This window comes from Sus scrofa, chromosome 1 (assembly GCF_054392235.1).
Source record: "Sus scrofa isolate SSC_HxYL_T2T_F1_AM1 chromosome 1, Sscrofa_HxYL_maternal_Yorkshire_Landrace_v2.0, whole genome shotgun sequence".
NCBI classification, from domain to species: domain Eukaryota; kingdom Metazoa; phylum Chordata; class Mammalia; order Artiodactyla; family Suidae; genus Sus; species Sus scrofa.
This window is the reverse complement of record NC_139383.1, coordinates 125,863,251-125,881,026: the sequence shown is the minus strand read 5'-3', so window position 1 is coordinate 125,881,026 and position 17,776 is coordinate 125,863,251. Positions and strand designations below refer to the sequence as shown.

General features: G+C 44.8%; 1 protein-coding gene across 14 annotated transcripts in view; it reads right to left on the bottom strand.

Moving 5' to 3' along the window:
• Positions 1-17,776, bottom strand: part of RAB27A (RAB27A, member RAS oncogene family) — a 73,650-nt gene that overhangs the window by 50,706 nt on the left and 5,168 nt on the right. For 10 of the 14 annotated variants that reach the window (XM_013992965.3, XM_021083913.2, XM_013992966.3 and 7 more), the window contains exon 2: positions 4,180-4,297. The exons of the other annotated variants lie outside the window; for them this stretch is intronic. The gene's annotated coding sequence lies outside the window, so the exon portion shown is untranslated. The remainder of the gene's footprint in view (positions 1-4,179; positions 4,298-17,776) is intronic. 14 annotated transcript variants of the gene reach the window in all.

Sequence of the window (17,776 nt, the reverse complement as noted above, 5' to 3'; positions counted from 1 at the left end):
TGCACTCGCCAAGGTTGCAGGGGGAAAAGGTTATGATGCTTTCAGAGGACCTCAGCAGATAGATGCCACTAAAGGGGTGCAAGGAAATGCGAGAGGAAGTGTCCAGACAGGCTGAAAAGGTCGGCGAGAGTGTGGACCTCAGCCTGAAAGGACTCTTACATGGCACAAGGAAGTCTGCGTGTTACCCTCTAGGCAATGGAGAGCCACGGCTAGCTTTTATAAAGGAGAGGAACACAAGGTCTGTGCCTTAGAAGGATCTTTCTAGCAGCCCCATGGAGATGGCGAGTGACATTGATGTGTTGATGACAGTGGGGATGGAGAGGAAGGGATTAATTCAAGATCTATCTAGGAGGCAAAAAATCAGTTCAGGCGTTCCCCATCGTGGCACAGTGGAAACGAATCCAACTAGGAACCAAGAGGTTGCAGGTTCAATCCCTGGCCTCACTCAGTAGGTTAAGGATCCGGGGTTGCCATGAGCTGTGGTGTAGGTCACCAATGCAGCTCGGATCTGGTGTTGCTGTGACTCTCCCATAGGCAGGCAGCAACAGCTCCGATGAGACCCCTAAACTGGGAACCTCCATATGCCACAGGTGTGGCCCTAAAAGGACAAAAGACAAAAAAAAAAAAATCAGTTCAACTTCTTAACTGACTGGTAGAGGAGTTAAAGATAACCAAAACTTTTAATTTGGTAACTGAATAGAAAGTATTCTCATTCAGTAAGAGAGCAAAAGCTGGTTTGAGATGATTATAACTAACACTCACTGAGTACTTTTCTAAGCCCCTGAAAATATTAACTCAGGAGAGCCTCACAACGTCCTAATGAACACTCTCATTTATAGATGAGAAAACTGATGCACAGAAAGGTTAAGATCTCCAGGCCAATAAAAGGCAAAGTCAAAAGTAAACCCAGACACACTTTCAACTACGATGTTATACTCTATGGGACATGAATAAATTAAATGCCCCTCATGTCTGAGGGACAACCAAAGGCATTTAGGAGACATTAACTGGCATTTGGGAAACAGAATTAGGGCTCAAAAGAAAAATAAGGGTTAACAGTATGGGTTTTAGAATCATCAACATAGTTGGTTTTCTGATACCACAGGAGAGATAAGATGGCCACTTAGAGTGAAGAGAGAGCCAAAATGTTAAGAATCAGCAAGAAAGATTCAAGAACAATTTGGAAGGAGATTTTTCAGAAGATAGTCCTTAGCCTGGGTCAGTCACAGCACAGGTGTGAGCTTAAAGCTGTCTTGACTTTCAATATTTGCAGAGTGATAAGTCCAGCACTTTGAGCTAAAGGATCCCTTTACAGATTACATGAGGGAGAAGAGAGGCCTAATAAGAGATGAAACTTAGAAAACAAGAAAACACACACAAAACCAACGCTCTCAGCTCTTGGATGATTTGCATGTGTTTGAACAAAGTGGCTCCTGCCTCCAGAGAAGCAGCAACAATGCAAGCTCATCTCTCAAGCAGCATCTTCATCTCATTCATCACCTCCCTACCCTCCAACCCACAGGCACTGAGCCTCTGCTCTGCCAAGAGGGCAGGGCCCCAGCCACGCCACAGCAACACTGTGTAAAGAAAGCAGAAAGGCGGCCTCTTGCAAAAACAGCCCTAAAGAAGGATGGCTTCTGCAAAGAATCAGCTTTTGTTTTTCATGGACACATTCCATGACTTATTAACTATCACATATGCAGCACCCTGGCTCAAGCTATAAATCAGCCAAGTTCAGAGGGAAGAGGAAGGGAATAAGAGCATAACGTATGCAAATTTCTCAGGCAGCTTTAATCCTAAAAAGTGAAAAGAGAAACAGAGGCAAGTAGTGAGCATGCCCTCTAGGAGCACCCAGGTATGGAGGGAGTGGAAAGGACAGAAGCTTAAACAGTGGCAGAGGCAGCCCTGGCCTCCCAGCCCTGCTAACGTGCACAGGTCCTGGTTGCCATGGTGCCATCCTGTTGGCGGCAACGTTTCATCAGCAAGCAGTCTCTTTCTGCCACAGTTCCTGTCTTGTGGGCAGCTGCGGCAGCAAGAAAGAAGAAAAATATGTCATTTGTATTCTAATGGCTGCTAGGTCACTGAGCAGTGTGTCTGGAAAGAACAAAGAGAAAGTGGTGAGAGACAGAGAGCACAACTGAGTAGGAATAAACTCCTCTGGGGTGCACTAAAGACAACAGTCTGTGGATGACAGGCCCTCGTGAATAAACACTATTCCCCCCGGAATTTTTTTTTTTTTTTTTTTTTTTTGGTACTAACCATTCAAGAATCTCAACAGAGAATGTCAGCTTTTCATCGAGCTCTTTCCCACAGTGCTTTCTGATAATGAGACTTTGGGTTCACTCTTAGGTAAAAGTATCGACTTGTGGCCAAGAAAACAAAATGATGTACTGGGCAGCACTCTGGCGTGGAAGTTAGGACATTGCTTTAGCTCTGACGCTAATCAACCAAATGAGCTTAGCCCTTTAAAGCCTCAGTTTCGTCATCTGTGAAATGAGGAGGTCAGTCTAGATGAATGTTACAGTCCTTCCACTCTCCTAGCCAGGAATACTAAAGGTGTTCAGGAGCCATGAAGCTTTTCCAGGTGCCTCTCAAAGATCAGGCTGCCCAAGAGCCAAGATGCTGGTTGTGTCTCCAGGGACACCCAACAATGAAAGTGGTCACCACTCAATGGCAGAGATAAATGAATACATAAACACTCACAATGTCATATCCATATATATGATTAAACCTATGTTAGTGGGCAGGGACAGTGTCTTATTCACCTTCACACGCTCCATACCCAAAACAGCGGGTACTTGGTTTAACAAATATTTATTGCTTGCACTTGGAGACAAATCGTTAAAATGTGATGTAATGAAATCTTTCAAATCTATCTCTTATGAGTTGAACTGTGTTCCCCCCCAAGTTCATAAGCTAAAGTTCTAACTCCCAGTGCTTCAGAATTTGACCTGATGTGGAGATAGGGCCTTTAGAGAGGTAATCAAATAAACAGATGTCATTGGGGTGGGCCCTAATCCAGCATGACTGGTATCCTTAAAAGAAGAAATTTGGGGAGTTCCCGTTGTGGCGCAGTGGAAACAAATCCAACTAGGAACCATGAGGTTGCAAGTTTGATCCCTGGCCTCACTCAGTGGGTTAAGGATCCGGTGTTGCCGTGAGCTGAGATGCAGGTTACAGACACAGCTCAGATCCTGTGTGGCTGTGGCTGTGGTGTAGGCCAGCAGCTGTAGCTCTGATTGGACCCCTCGTCTGGGAACCTCCATATGCTGCAGGTGCAGCCCTAAAAAGCAAAAAAGGAGAAAAAAAGAAAAAGAAATCTGAATACAGACCCACAGAGAGGGAAGATAACAAGAAGAGACACAGGAAGAAGACAGCCATCGAGAGGCCAAGGAGAGTGGCCGGGACCTGATCCTTCTTGCATAGCCCCCAGAAGAAGGCAACTTGCCAACACCTGGATGTCAGTCTCCAGAAGTGAGACAAGAAATGTCTGTTATTTAAGCTACACAATCTGTGAGACTGTATTTTATGGCAGTCCTAGCAAACTACTACATATCTGAACGTAGAGAGAATTGTATAATAAAATGCCCCATCATACGCATCACCCAGATCTTTCATTCCTGCAACTCTCACCAAGGATCTCTCAAACAGACGGACCTTGCCTTACAGAATCACAATGCCAGTTCCAAACTTAACAAAATCAGTCACTTGAAGGCAAATTTAATTGACAGAAGAAATGCACCTTCTCCTAAAACCCATATGTACATAAACCTCCTTTAGAACTATTAACAATAATAAAAACAAAATCCCAATTAGCTTGAATGTTTGTGAATAAAATGCTCAGAGGATGAGCAAGACTCTAAGAGCAATTCAATGCCACTATAATCGGCTTTCTTATTTCACATATTATCTGAGCATAAAAGCCTCTATTACTCTGTTCAAGTACAGAAAAGAAAGAAAAGGCAGTATTCATAGTCACTCTCTGGTAACTGAAAATGCACTTTTTAAACTAAACCCAAGAAATGTAGCAGATGTCTTGAAGTCTTTGGTTTAAAAGAATTTTATATGCTCAGTGGTATTTTATGTGAAATTGCACATATTTTAAGTACCTGTGAAGTGGCACAGCAGGACTCGAAACCTCTTACCCCCCCCTCCCCCTGCAAAAAAGCAAAATCATACCTTGACAAAGTATAAATTGCTGATTGATTTTCCTGAAACTTTAGAGACTGGCGATCCCAATGCTTCAACAATTAGACAGCATGCAGTCACATGTCCTCTTCTACAAAGTTATTTTTGTCTTAATACAAAGAGAAAAGTTAAGGTCAGAATCCCCGACTTGCAAAAGTTTTTCAAAAGCGTCTTTTGAAAAGCAATTCCCTCCATCGACTCTCAAAATCAGGCATCTCTGTAAAAAGCCACAATCCAGCTAATTAGCCTCAGCTGTTGGTCATATGGCCTGCAAACCAGTCAAGTGATTTTGCCCTTTTCAAGCTTACTAAAACCCAATTCTCCTGGCCTCGCAGACGAAGGTGGCTGTATTAACCTCTTCTGGGGTGAAAAGACATATACTTCAACTACTTCTTTTCCCCACCAATCAAAAAAGTAGAGCATTTGTTCTCTGGAGAAAAACACCTTTAAAAGTCCTGCATTCTCAAGATCCTTTAGGTTATACTAATGTTGTTTCTTTACCAATATAAGACCTGATCCAAACCAACAGTACAGGAGATCAGTGGAAGTGGTAGAAGCCATGGGGCCTGATGATTTTCCAGAACTCTCTCTCTGGCCTCCAGACCCACTACCAAAACTCACGTATCTTGCTGGCATCTTAAATTCACCATGTCCTGTCCTCCACTCACCTCCCACGTTCTTCTCTTCAGACCCACTCCTCCTCTTCCTACCGCTAGAGCCACACAGTCCCCCGACACACCCAGCCAGACCGCTGACGTCAGCGACCCTCCCCTCCCACTTCCATTAGCCACCAAAGTCAGGCAATCCTGCCTCCTCTTGCCTTTATTCCGAGTTTTCTATCATTTCTCATCTGGACGGCTACGTTTTCTGGTCCCCAACCTGACCCCGCCATCCTCCACGCCACACCCACAGCAATCTTTCCAAAAGGTACATGGGTGGTCATCACGCTCTGTAAAACCAGTCAAGGGCTCCCCACAACCTCCGCAATAAAATCCGCACTCCTCAGGCCTCTGCCTTCAGTATCACTGACTCTTGCCTGCCTCCTGCCCGCCCGCCTCCAGCCACCAGAACTACTTGCATTTCTCTAAACCAGTGGTTTTCAAGATGGGAAAGCAGCAGCAGCAGCATCACCTGGGAAATTGTTAAAAATGCACGTTCTTGGGCCCACCCCAGGCTTACAGAATCAGAAATACTAAGGATGGGGGCAGCAGTCTGTGTTTTATCAGGCTGCCAGGTGATTCTGATACCCTCAACTGAGCGCCCCTGCTCTCCAACCACCAAGCTCTGTTCACCAAGAGACTTAGCCCTCGGCTCCCTCTTCTGCCAGTAATGCCGCAGTGGACCCCTTCTGTGCTGTTTTCTACAATGGGTCTACCCTGTGTGATTATTATCCAATTTACTTCTTGGTGGTTGCTAAACATCTTGAAGACAGGAACCATGTCTTATTGGACTCACGCATTCCACAGATCACTAGCTGAACACCTGCCTGCAACTGGGATACAGGCTGGGCCTAATACATACCACTGTATGCTTTACCTCCAGGGGAAGTCACTCTCTCACTTTGACTGCTCCAAGGGTGACTGAAGACACCACCTACAACCTACAAAATCCCATCATGGAGTCCCCTTGTGGCTCAGTGGGTTAAGAACCTGACCAATATCCATGAGGACTCAGGTTCGACCGCTGGCCTTGCTCAGTGGGTTAAGGATCCAGCATTGACGTGAGTTGTGGTGAAGGTCTCAGATGCGGCTTGGATCTGGCATTGCTGTGGCTGTGGTGTAGCAGCAGCTGCAGCTCCAATTCGACCCCTATCCTGGGAACTTCCATTCACCACAGGTACAACCCTAAAAAGGCCCCCAAAAAAGTTAAAAAATATGCTCCTCTTCATTACCTCACAGCAATTTCTAGAATCTGAAGAATAATTTAGCAAGGGAATGTACCAAAATATTTAAATCCCAGATTAAAATTCACTATAGTTATCTTATTCTAAATTACATAAATTGAGGAAAGTTTCAGATTAGCACTTCTCAACCTTCCACGTGCAAAGGAATCCCCCATGGATTCTGTCAAAATGCTAATTCTAATTAATTCATGAGGCTGGGGTGGGGCCCGGGATTCTGCATTTCTAATGAGCACACAGGTGAGAGCCAGGTAACAATGATACTCCTGGCCCTGAAACTAAGAGTAACCCAGTAAAACTTAGACAACCCCAATTTCCCTAGAACTAGCAGCTTTCCCCTCAGAGCAACACAACCTTTTTTTGATCCCTTTGCATTGAAAGCTTTCTCAAATATCTTTCAGGCTTCAGGAGAAAGATGGCATCCTAAATACGTGGGAGTTTACTACCTCCCCAAATCTCACCAATATAAAATGAAAAGAATTTTATTTCCCTTTTTTTTTTTTTTTTCTTTTTGCTTTTTAGGGCCACAACTGAGGCTAATGGAAGTTCCCAGGCTAGGGGTTGAATCAGAGCTAGAGCTTCTGGCCTATGCCAGAGCCACAGCGACCCAGGATCCACAAACCACATCTGCGACCTACACCACAGCTCACGGCAACACTGGATCCTTAACTCACTGAGTAAGGACAGGGATTGAACCCATGTCCTCATGGATACTAGTCTGGTTCATAACCCACTGAGCCACAATGGGAACTCCCAAGAATTTTATTTCTTATAGACCTAAACTTACAAAAACAAAGAGAAAATGAATGGAAACAATAGCAACAAAATGTTGGAAGCTAGAAAGTAGATGACTGAGAGGTAATTGATTAGCAGAACTGGGAGAGCTGACTCCTTAACTGCCAGTAGCGAAAGCCAAGGAAAAACTTATCCCAGAATCTCCAGAAAGGCTCAGACAGTGGGAGTCCCAAACACCTCTGCGGCGGGCGGGGGGGGGGGGGGTAAAGTGGGGCTAAAAATGGGGGAAGTCAGTTTACACTCCAATCCTCCCCCTTGCCAGCCTTGGGACTCCTCCAGCTCCAGCAGAAGTCACTGGTTTATTCTCTAGAGAGAGTAAAACTCTGAGGATCAAACTCTCAGAGGGTCTCGGAGCCACACCAATTTCAAAGGAGGTGGTGGTGGTGGGTATACTAAGAAGTTGCACAGTAGATATGAAGACACCTCCACTCCCCAGCCATACGCTGGGCTTCCAGAAGGTGGGCATTCTCCACAGAAGGTGGCTCAGTTGGTGGTTCTCTGGAGAATCTGCCCAACTCAGGAGGGAAGGCTAAAAAGATAAAGAGGAGCCCAGGACATGCTAAGCCAGCTAACACTATGATGTACCTGCTGGGAGAAGGAGGAAATGGAAACAGTACACACGTGTGGTAGGGGTAGGTGAAAAAGCAAGCTAAAACTCTCTTTTTCCATAGTAAAATACTGAAAAATCGACCAGAGAACTCTAGGTACGTCATTGAGAGACAGGATATAACCACATCAAGAGTCAGCTCACTGCAACAATTGAAAGCAGTTGACTCTGGGGAGCAGGAAATGAGCTGGGGTGCGGGGACTCTGGTGACCTCTAACAGTCCTTGTAGATCGATGGCCACGTAGAACCTGATAAAATTTTAACAACTAATTAATACAAAGGGAAACATAATGCCCATGCTTTAAAATGTTTCTTTCTTTTTTTGTTTTTTGTTTTGTTTTTTTTTTTTTGGATGATTTAGGCCATCACAATAAACAAAATAAGCACTATCTTATGTTACATCCTCAGGATCCAGGACATACACTGAAAACAGCTGCTGAAGATCTGGGACTGGAGTCAAGCTGCCCAGCTCTGAATCTCAGTTTTAGCACTCACTGGCAATGTGACCTTCAGCAAGTTCCTTAACCTCTCCGTGCCTCAGTTTCCTCATCTGAGTAACAGGGATAAATAGGATTATTTTGTAGAAATTGAATCATGTAATACCTATAAAGCGCTTAAAACAGTATTTGGTGGAATTCCCGTCATGGCTCAGTGGTTAATGAATCCAACTAGGGACCATGAGGTTGAAGTTTCGATCCCTGGCCTTGCTTAGTGGGTTAAGGTTCTGGTGTTGCTGTGAGCTGCGGTGTAGCTTGCAGATATGGCTCAAATCCTGAGTTGCTGTGGCTCTGGTGTGGGCCTGCGGCTATAGCTCTGATTTGACCCCTAGCCTGGGAAGCTCCATATGCCTCGGGTGCAGCCCTAGGAAAAAAAAAAAAAAACGGTATTTGGCACATGGTAAATATTCGATAATAGCTATTCTTATTAAGGTACATATGCCCTGTAATAAATGCCTTCTGACACCATTGATTTTGTCTTATATTAGTTTGTATTTCATTCTCCCTGCCCTCACCTCCTATCAGTCAGCAAGCCATCCCTCACTACAGCAATCAGTGTGCTTTTATTTCGGCCACACTCATGGCATATGGAAGTTCGCAGGCTGGGATGGGATGGAACCCAAGCCACAGCAGTGACAATGCTTGATCCTCAACCAGCAGGCTACCAGGGAACTCCCCAGTGCACCCTTCTAGAGTCAATGTGCAGCTATGACAAGGCACCTGGAAACCAATAACCAAGATTAGAATTATGTATAAAATGGAGAAAAATGAGCACCAAGAAATGTTCTGAGGGTCTTTCTGTGGGGCAAATTGGCAAGTTTCCATATATGAACCATCTATCTGACAATTCAGAGCCCTTTGGGTTTACTTCCTAACTATAGACTGTACGTCAGTGAGCTGGGTGACACTCAGGGTAACCAACCATCCCAGTTTACCCAGGACTGGGTTTTAGCACTGAAAACCCTGCATTCCAGGAAACCCCAGTCCTGGCACTGGTCAAATCATTTAATCTTTCTGAGCCTGCTTCATCATCTGAAAAATAGATAATATTTACTTTAAAAGTTGGAGTTCCCGTCGTGGCACAGTGGTTAACGAATCCGACTAGGAACCATGAGGTTGTGGGTTCGATCCCTGGCCTTGCTCAGTGGGTTAATGATCCGGCGTTGCCATGAGCTGTGGCGAAGTTTGCAGACGCGGCTCGGATCCCGCGTTGCTGTGGCTCTGGCGTAGGCTGGAGGCTACAGCTCTGATTAGACCCCTAGCTTGGGAACCTCCATATGCCGCGGGAGCGGCCCAAGAAATGGCAAAAGGACAAAAAAAAAAAAAAAAAAAAAAAAGTCTATTGAGGACTAAACGAGAGAATGTTCATATAATTCCTGGCATTTAATAAGCACTCAACAAGTGGTGGCTCTAACTACAGTACTCAGGTATCTATTGTCATTGCCAGCTCTAACCTCAGTGGCAAAACAAATTGTCCTCAGAAACCTTACCTGTTCCTTGGTTATTTTCTTATTGGAAAAAATAGTTTGCCTTAGATACAGTGGATCCCAGGAAGCTGAAATGTCTGCTTTTGTGAATTTCCTTCCACCTTTGTCCCAGACCATTTCAGGGACTAAGACTTATTAAAGATTTCCAATATTTCAGCAATGCTGGCTTCTCCACTGGGCCAAGGCCTGAAAGGTTTCCACTGTCTTTGCATACATGTGACTTTTTTACCACAGGAACCCCAGTACTTATAGTAGTAGCTGCTTCTAAACTTCTGAACAGAAACCAACATTCCAACTCACGAAGGACATCAGGCATCATACCTGAAATTCTATTTATTTATTTATTTTCCTTTTTAGGGCCAAACCCACTGCATGTGGAAGTTCCCAGGCCAGGGGTTGAATTGGAACTACAATTGCCAACCTATGCCACAGCCACAACAACGCCAGACCCAAGTCACGTGTGTGACCCACACCACAGCTCATGGCAACACCAGATCCTTTAAGCCACTGGCAGGGCCAGGAATCAAACCAAGTCCTCATGGATGCTAGTTGGGTTTCCACCAAACCACAATGGGGACTTCCTGAAATTCTTTTCTAATTTACATTTTACTCCTTTCCCTCATAATGGCACCAAATCATCATCTAATGGATTAACAATTCACTCACTAAATATGTCCACGCTATGCCTGAAAAATAAGGGATCTTATCATCAAACAGATGAAACGCCATTTCTGATCTCAAATGCTGAAGCAACTCAGCATTCAGTAGATATTAATTACAGCCTGGAGGAAACTGCTCACACCGGGGCAGCCCACCAACACAAGGGTCCACCTGCTCTAAGAAAAGGAATACAATCTGAGGGAGATAACTGGAAGGATAACAAGTCACTCGAAGCCAGGAGTTCCCTTTGTGGCTCAGCAGAGACGAATCTGACTAGTATCCACAAGGACCAAGTTTCGATCCCTGGCCTTGCTCTTGGGTAAAGGATCTGGTATTGCCGTGAGCTAAGGTGTGGGACAGACTCAGCTTGGTTCTGGCGTTGCTGTGGCTGTGGTGTAGACCGGCAGCTGTAGCTCCGATTCAACCCCTGGCCCGGGATCCTCCATATGCTGCAGGTTCGGCTTTAAAAAGACAAAAACAACAACAACAACAACAAAAACCCACAAGTTACTCAAAGCCAAAACATGGCCTGGGGACACTAAGAGGCAACAGAGAGAGCCAGGCTCTCAAGGACTCTCTGTGCAGTCTCCCAATCTCCTCCTCTCATTTCTTCTGCCAACATCCCCACCCAGTGCCTGAGGCCTGTGAGCATAAAACACTGGAGAACCACAGAACCTCAGAGAAGCCTTGAGAGGCATCTGATCCAACCCCTGAAGCATGAGAGAACTTCTCCAAATCTGGTCTGATGCCCACTGGCCACAGAATCACCTGGAGCATCTGATGAAAATCCATCATCCTGGCTTCCACGCAGACCCCTGGCTGAGGATCTCTGAGAGGACAGCCAGGGAAAGTGCATTCATAACAAGCTTCCAGAGGATTCCTGATTATGCATAACAAGGTTTGAGAACCACTGCTCTAGGGAGATAAGAGATAGCAAGATGCACAACCACAGCTGGATAAATAACCTCGAGGAAAGACCACTTTAACCTCCATCAGCCTCAGATTCCAAATCTGTAAATTTAGAATAAAAAAATACTACCTAGGAGGAAGGTTTTGAGAATTACATGAGATAATAGGTAATAACCTCACATGCAGCAGGTGTTCAATAAGAATTAATCCAGCCCCACCCCCACCCCTTTCCTGTGTGGCATTATAATAAAAATTTATAGCAAAAAAAAAAAAAAAAACCCTATTTTGAATAAATGTCACCAAGGAAAGCAGATAGCAAGCTAAAGCTGAGGCCTTCATGCTAATGAGTCACTAGCTAAAAAAACCGAGGTTGGCAGCTTTAACCCATGGTCAAGTTGTAAAAAGTACCTGTGCACAGTGATTCTCAAGCTTTATCATGTGTCAGAATTATCACGGTGGCTTTAACCTACAAATTGTTGGACCACGGCCAGAGTTCCAGAATCAGCAGTTCTGGGCTGGGGCTCAGAATCCATTTCTAACAAGTTTCTGGGTGGTGTCGTGGGTCCCAGAACCACACCTGGATCATCACTCTGCAGCCCGGTACTAAAAGCAAATTGATCTGACACTTTATAATAAAAAACGAAAACTATGTTAAATGCATTTCCTGTTTGACACCAGATTGGTTAGTTACATGTCAGTAAAGAAAAAAGTAATCAACCCACAGCTTCCAAGGCTGCTCCACATCTGTCCCTGAGAATCTTCCTCACTACACTTTTTTTCTTTTTAGAGCCACACCTGCGGCATGTGGAAGTTTCCAGGCTAGGGGTCAAATCAGAACTGCAACTCTGATCCGAGCCTACACCACAGCCACAGCAACGCAGGATCCGAGCCCCGTCTGTGACCTACACTGCAGCTTGTGGAAATGCTGGATCCTTAACCCACTGAGCAAGGCCAGGGATCGAATCTTCGTCCTCTCAGAGACAGTGTTGGGTCCCTAACCTGCTGAGCCACAATGGGAACTCCTCTCACTACATATTTTTGACTGGCACAGAGAGAAGGCTGGGAGACTTGAGCGCCATCTCCCTACTCCCCAGGTGGGTATCTCTGAGTGAGACACAAGTGATCTCTTTGAGCTCAGTGTGTTCACCTGGGAACAGAGAGGGGCTCTGTCACCGGTTTCCAAACCTAGCCCTGTACTATCACTTACTGCAGCACCATTTTAGATAAAACATGGGTTCCCCAGCCCTGGCGCCACACCTAACAAACTATGGCCTCCAAAGGGAACTAGAAATCATGTGGTTTTATGTGACTGTTTTAAATAATAGCCTTCTTGGAGTTCCCCGGTGGCTTAGTGATTAAGGATTTGGTGTTGTCACTGCTGTGGCTTGGGTTCAATCCCTGGCTAGGGAACCTGGACATGCTATGACCATGGCCAAAAAGAAAAAGAAAAAAGAAAGCTCCTTCTATGATGTTCACGGGTAAACAGTTTTGAGGAGCCACTCCCTCAGCAATCTTTCAGGTCTCTTCCAGAACAAAAGCTCTTGGGTCTTTTTGATTTCTAGGTCCCTGTGCCTGAATCTGTGCTTACCAAGTAGCCTTGTTCTTTTATATTTGCTTCCCATGGAGTTTTTACCAGAGGAAGTAAGTACATTCATCTTCAAAGACAATAATCTCATCTGTTTAATACTTTCATTGCAGACACATTTCTACGTATCAAACTGGCATTCTAGTTTCAGCTTAAAAAATAAAGTACAGAGTTCCCACTGTGGCTCAGTGGGTTAAGAACCTGATACAGTGCCTGTGAGGATGCAGATTCGAGCCCTGGCTTCTCTCAGTAGGTTAAAGATCTGTTGTTTCTGCAAGCTGTGGTGTAGATCACAGATATGGCTCGGATCCAGTGTTGCTGTGGCTGTGACGTAGGCCTGCAGCTGCAGCTCTAATTTGACCCTTAGCCCAGGATCTTCCATATGCTGCAGGTGCAGCTGTAAATATTAAGTAAGTAAGTAAATAAACAAATAGGTCAAGTCCAATGTAGGCAAAAAACAAGAATTACACAGGACTGAATCTTTCAAGTAATCTTCTCTAACACCAACTTCCAGTTACTTCCTCCCTTAGCATCTACCATATGCCAGGCATGATTCTAGGTGCTATGCATACAGAGTGCACAAAGCAAAGTCCCTGCTCTCAAAGGGAGAATAATTTAGCAGGAGACAGATAACAAGTACATGAACATAAAGATAAAATAATTTCTAAGAGTAATAAATGCTGTGAGGGCAATAATGTGATATAATAGGGTAGAGAGTGACAGACACTCCTTTCAGCAGAGCCCTCAGGGGTCACTCTGCAGCCAGGTGAGATCTAGAGAAAAGAATGATAGGCAAGTGCAAAGGCTCTGAGGAAGGAAAGAGCTGGGCAGTTTTAAGGAACAGAAAGGAAGGAAATGAGGGGGAAAGATGGTGACACAGGGAAGGGCTGAGCTCAAGGAGGCCAACATGGCTTGGATCATGGAGGCTCTTACAGACCATGGGGAGAACATTTGGATCTTGCACTGACTGAGGAATTTGAAACAAAAGAATGATCTGATTTACATTTTTAAAAGATCACTGGCTTTGTGTAAGGAATGTTGTGGGGGAGGGTCCAAGAATGGGGCCAGAAAAGCAGCAGTCTAGGTGAGAAATGATGGTAGTCTTTAACTGGCTGCTGGCAGCAGCCATGGTATGCACCAGATAATTCTGGACTGCTTTCACATAGTGAACATCATAACATACGTGTTTCACCTCCTGTCAGATTTCAGAAGAGTTCAAAAGGAGACACTGTTCATTCTAATGAAGAATCATTAGCCCAGGGCATAGAAAGAGGACCACTGGGAGCCGGCAGACCTGTCTTCTAGAACCCTCTTTGCCATCAACCTGCCATGTGACCTTGGGCAAAGCTCTGAACCTCTGAGGTGGAGGGACGCGGGGCTTCCTGGGCTCGAAGGTGCCTACAAGCCCTTAACTTACACGATGCTCTAAATGTAGCAAGTGAGGTTTCCTTATCTGGGTGGCAGAGTGAGCTGCTGACTCAGGGTTGGGGGTTTTTGTTGTTGACTTTTAATCTCCCAGAGAGGCTTTAGTTAAGCAGGAAATGGAGCGTTAATGAAGAAACTGTCTAGTCTTACTATTTCCTCAGGAAACTCGGGGGCTGGGGCACCTCTGGCACAAGGTGGTGGCCAGCTGGGCATCTCTGTAGACGCTCCTAGTCTGCTGAGAGCTCACAGGCTCTCAGGGACCCAGGGCCTGAGGGCACAGTCTTTGAGGAATTCAGTGGCCAAGCCTTCAGTCACAGCGCTCTCTGAGGCCTTCCTGGCAGCCTTCCTCCTGTGCTGAATCACACAACAGCCCGGCCCTGCCACCTGCCTCTCGCGTCCTCCTAGCAGTCTGTCCCCACATGGTCCGCTCCCCCCCAATGGCCCCCCTGGCACCATGGTGAGGACCTCACCATGTGTGATCCCTGAGGGCAGGGGCTCTCGTCCCAGGTGCCGTCAGAATCCCCGAGGGATTAGAATATAATACACATAGAGATGCCTGGGCCTGACTCCACATTTACTGACAGAGACGTGGGGTGAGGGAGAGGTTAGAAAGACACAGTGGTGGAGTTCGGCTTCCTTAACTTTACATGCTGGAGAGGATGTGGAACCTAGGACACTGCAGGCCAGAGAGGTTGAACGAGTTGTCTGACACAGGGTTTTCCAGCCCTGGCCCCACTGACATTTGGGGCAGGATAATCCTTTGTCATGTGGGGCTCTCCTGTGCCCTGTGGGACGTTCAGCAGTGTCCCTGGTCTCCACCCCTAAATGCCAGTAGTAACTCCCCCATCGTGACAAGCAAACATGTCTGCAGACATTGCCCAAGGTCCCCTGGGGAGGAAGGTGTCGGAATTAGCCCAAGTGAGAGCCACTAGTGTAACATCACTTAGTTAATTATCGGCAATGTCAGAAATGAAAAACTGACCCACTAATTCCTGGTGGTGTTGGTTCCCCCACATAGAAGCAGGAGCTCTGGAACACAGCGATGAGTCACCCCTGAGGAAAGTCCACCACTCACTTCACAGCCTTCTGTGCCCAGGCAGGGGGTGGGAGGTGATGGAGAGCTGACCTTGGCCCTGACCAGGGAAGCCTAGCCTGGAACAGCCAGCCGTCTGTTGGACCACATTTGGTCTCTGGTATCTGACTCAAAGGACAGCACCTTATCTTTTCAAGGGCTGCTAGACCTTTCTATTCACACTTGGGGCTGCTCCCTTGCATCAGTGAGATTTATTATGAAAATAAATCGCACATTGCAGGAAACACAGAAATCCTGACTGTGATATATCCTGAAAATATAATCCAACTGTGGATTATATTTTCAAATTCTCAGGTCTCTCCAATGAACATTTAAGTCAAGACCTATTTCTCTATATCCCTTTCCTTCCCAGATCAGAGCTAGTATAGCAAGAAGAAAAATACCTTACTAAAAGCTTTCATTAGCTGACTGAGACCCTGTCTTGGTTTCAAATGATATAAGTATACAGGAGATGAGGAACCAGTCATACCCAGATAAGACTTGACCAGCCGCCCATGTGGTGGGCTCAGGGCAGGATAGAGGAGCAGCAGTTAATAAGAACGAACAGATTTTTCAGTCTCTTGGCAACCGATTCTATTATTATGCTTTGATCTGGCAGCTGGTAAGGCTTTATATGAATTAATCAACAAAGCTATGAAAAAAACAGGATTAGTGCCTCTGAAATATGGTGTTCCAGTGGCAGTCAGAGGGAACATGTTTGTTTTCAAGGCTGCTTTCTTAAATAAGTACAAATCACTTTAAAATAATAGAAAAATAACCCAGTGTTTTAAAAGGACACATCTTTAAAGAGGAAGTCACCCATACCTATATTATCCTTACCATGTATCTTCCGCATTTGTTCTGAAAAAATACAACAGGATAAGGAGTGTCAAAGGACTAAGCCACACAAAGCAAGTGACTTTCAATGAGATGATAATTGGTGGTTGTGGAATTACTCTCAATAAGTCTACCTTAATCAAAGGATCTCACAATAAAAATCCAAAGGTGACAAAAATATTAACCAGATCTTAAAAGGAATAAAAGCACATTGAAAAAAGAGACACATTGAAAGATAAGCTTTCTGACATCACCACAGGGAATCCAACCAATAGCAGCTTTCAACCATCCTGGGTTTTTTTTCAAAAGTCAAGGGTGTCCATGAGAATGGCTCTACCTACCACATGCTGGATGGAGGGGACTGGAAGGACACACAGCAAGATAATGGAGTGATCGTGAGAGGGTGGCAACAGAAGTGATGAGAAGTCGGCACGAAAACATAAGCAACTTACACACAATCCCTTAATGGAAGACACCATGCAGCAGAGTTCTGGTTCTGGCTCTGCTACTAATTGTGTGATCTTCGAAAATGTCTTAACATCTCTGGATAAAATTTTCTTTTATAAAACACTAGAGTAAAACTGAATCTTCTCCCACGTCCTTCTAGTCCTAATACTCCTTGAGTTTACAAGCCCTTTCCTTGCTGAAGATGGACACACACTCAGTCACCAAAATGAGCCATAGTTCAGCACTTCTTTGGACACTGCATTGATATCATGATCAATGCATGATATCATCGCCTATGCACAAACATGGGTTTACGAGACCAGGGTTACCAGATTAAATGCAAGACACCAGTTAATTTTGCCTTTCACAAAACACAACAAATAATTTTTTGGTGTAAGTATGTTTCCAATATTATATGGAACATACAGTAAAATATTATCTGTTGTTCATCCAAAATGCAATTTTTTTTAAAAATTTGCTAAATCCAGCACCCTACCTCTGACCCCACATTAAAATTTCAGTTTCAGGAATCAAAAGTCTGATTTCATACATGTGGGTGGTTCAAGTGTGGCTAAGGCACTAAATGGGAGCCCTTCTCATGGGTAACGTGCCAGAGGGGAGGAAAAAAAAACAAAGCAAAAACAAGAAAGGAAGAATAACTTTCGATATTTGACTAAGTGGGACATCAAATTTTATTTAACAGTAAATAAAATATGAATGTTAGTAGGCTTTAATCATACAAGAAAATGAATAAGATGTACTGCACGGCCAGACAAGAGGCCAAAACAAACTAGATGCTCCCGGCTCCACAACTCTCACCCTACAGTCCTAAAGCTAATTACAATCCCTTTATCTCTTCCTTCAGCTCAGCGCTCATGTCTGCTCCCAAAGTAATCAGCTTAGGGGAAACCAGACCATAAACTGGAACTTCCTGACCAAGAGGCAGAGGAATAAAAATGGTCCAAGAGACTCCCCTTGGATGATAAAACTGTAGCCCACAAGATACTGGGGCAGAGCTTCCTTGCCTGTCCACTTGCATCTCTCACAAGTGTCCTATCCTAATAAATCTATTTCTTGCCTATATAAAAAAAAATATGGTCCAAGAAAAACCAGCACATGGCATAAAAAGTGAAGGCAGTGAAAGGGAAAAACTCTCTTCAGAAGACAACATTGTTCTAACAATGGCAAGACAATCTTGCCCCAAAGGAACTCATAGTTTATTTACTTTAATTTCAGCCTTGAGTATAACTGACATACAAAATTGTAAAATATTTAAAGTGTACATCATGGTGATTTGATACACAATACATTGTGAAAGGGATTCCTGAACCCGCAACCCTGCCCCCTTGGCCCGCCACCTAGTTAAC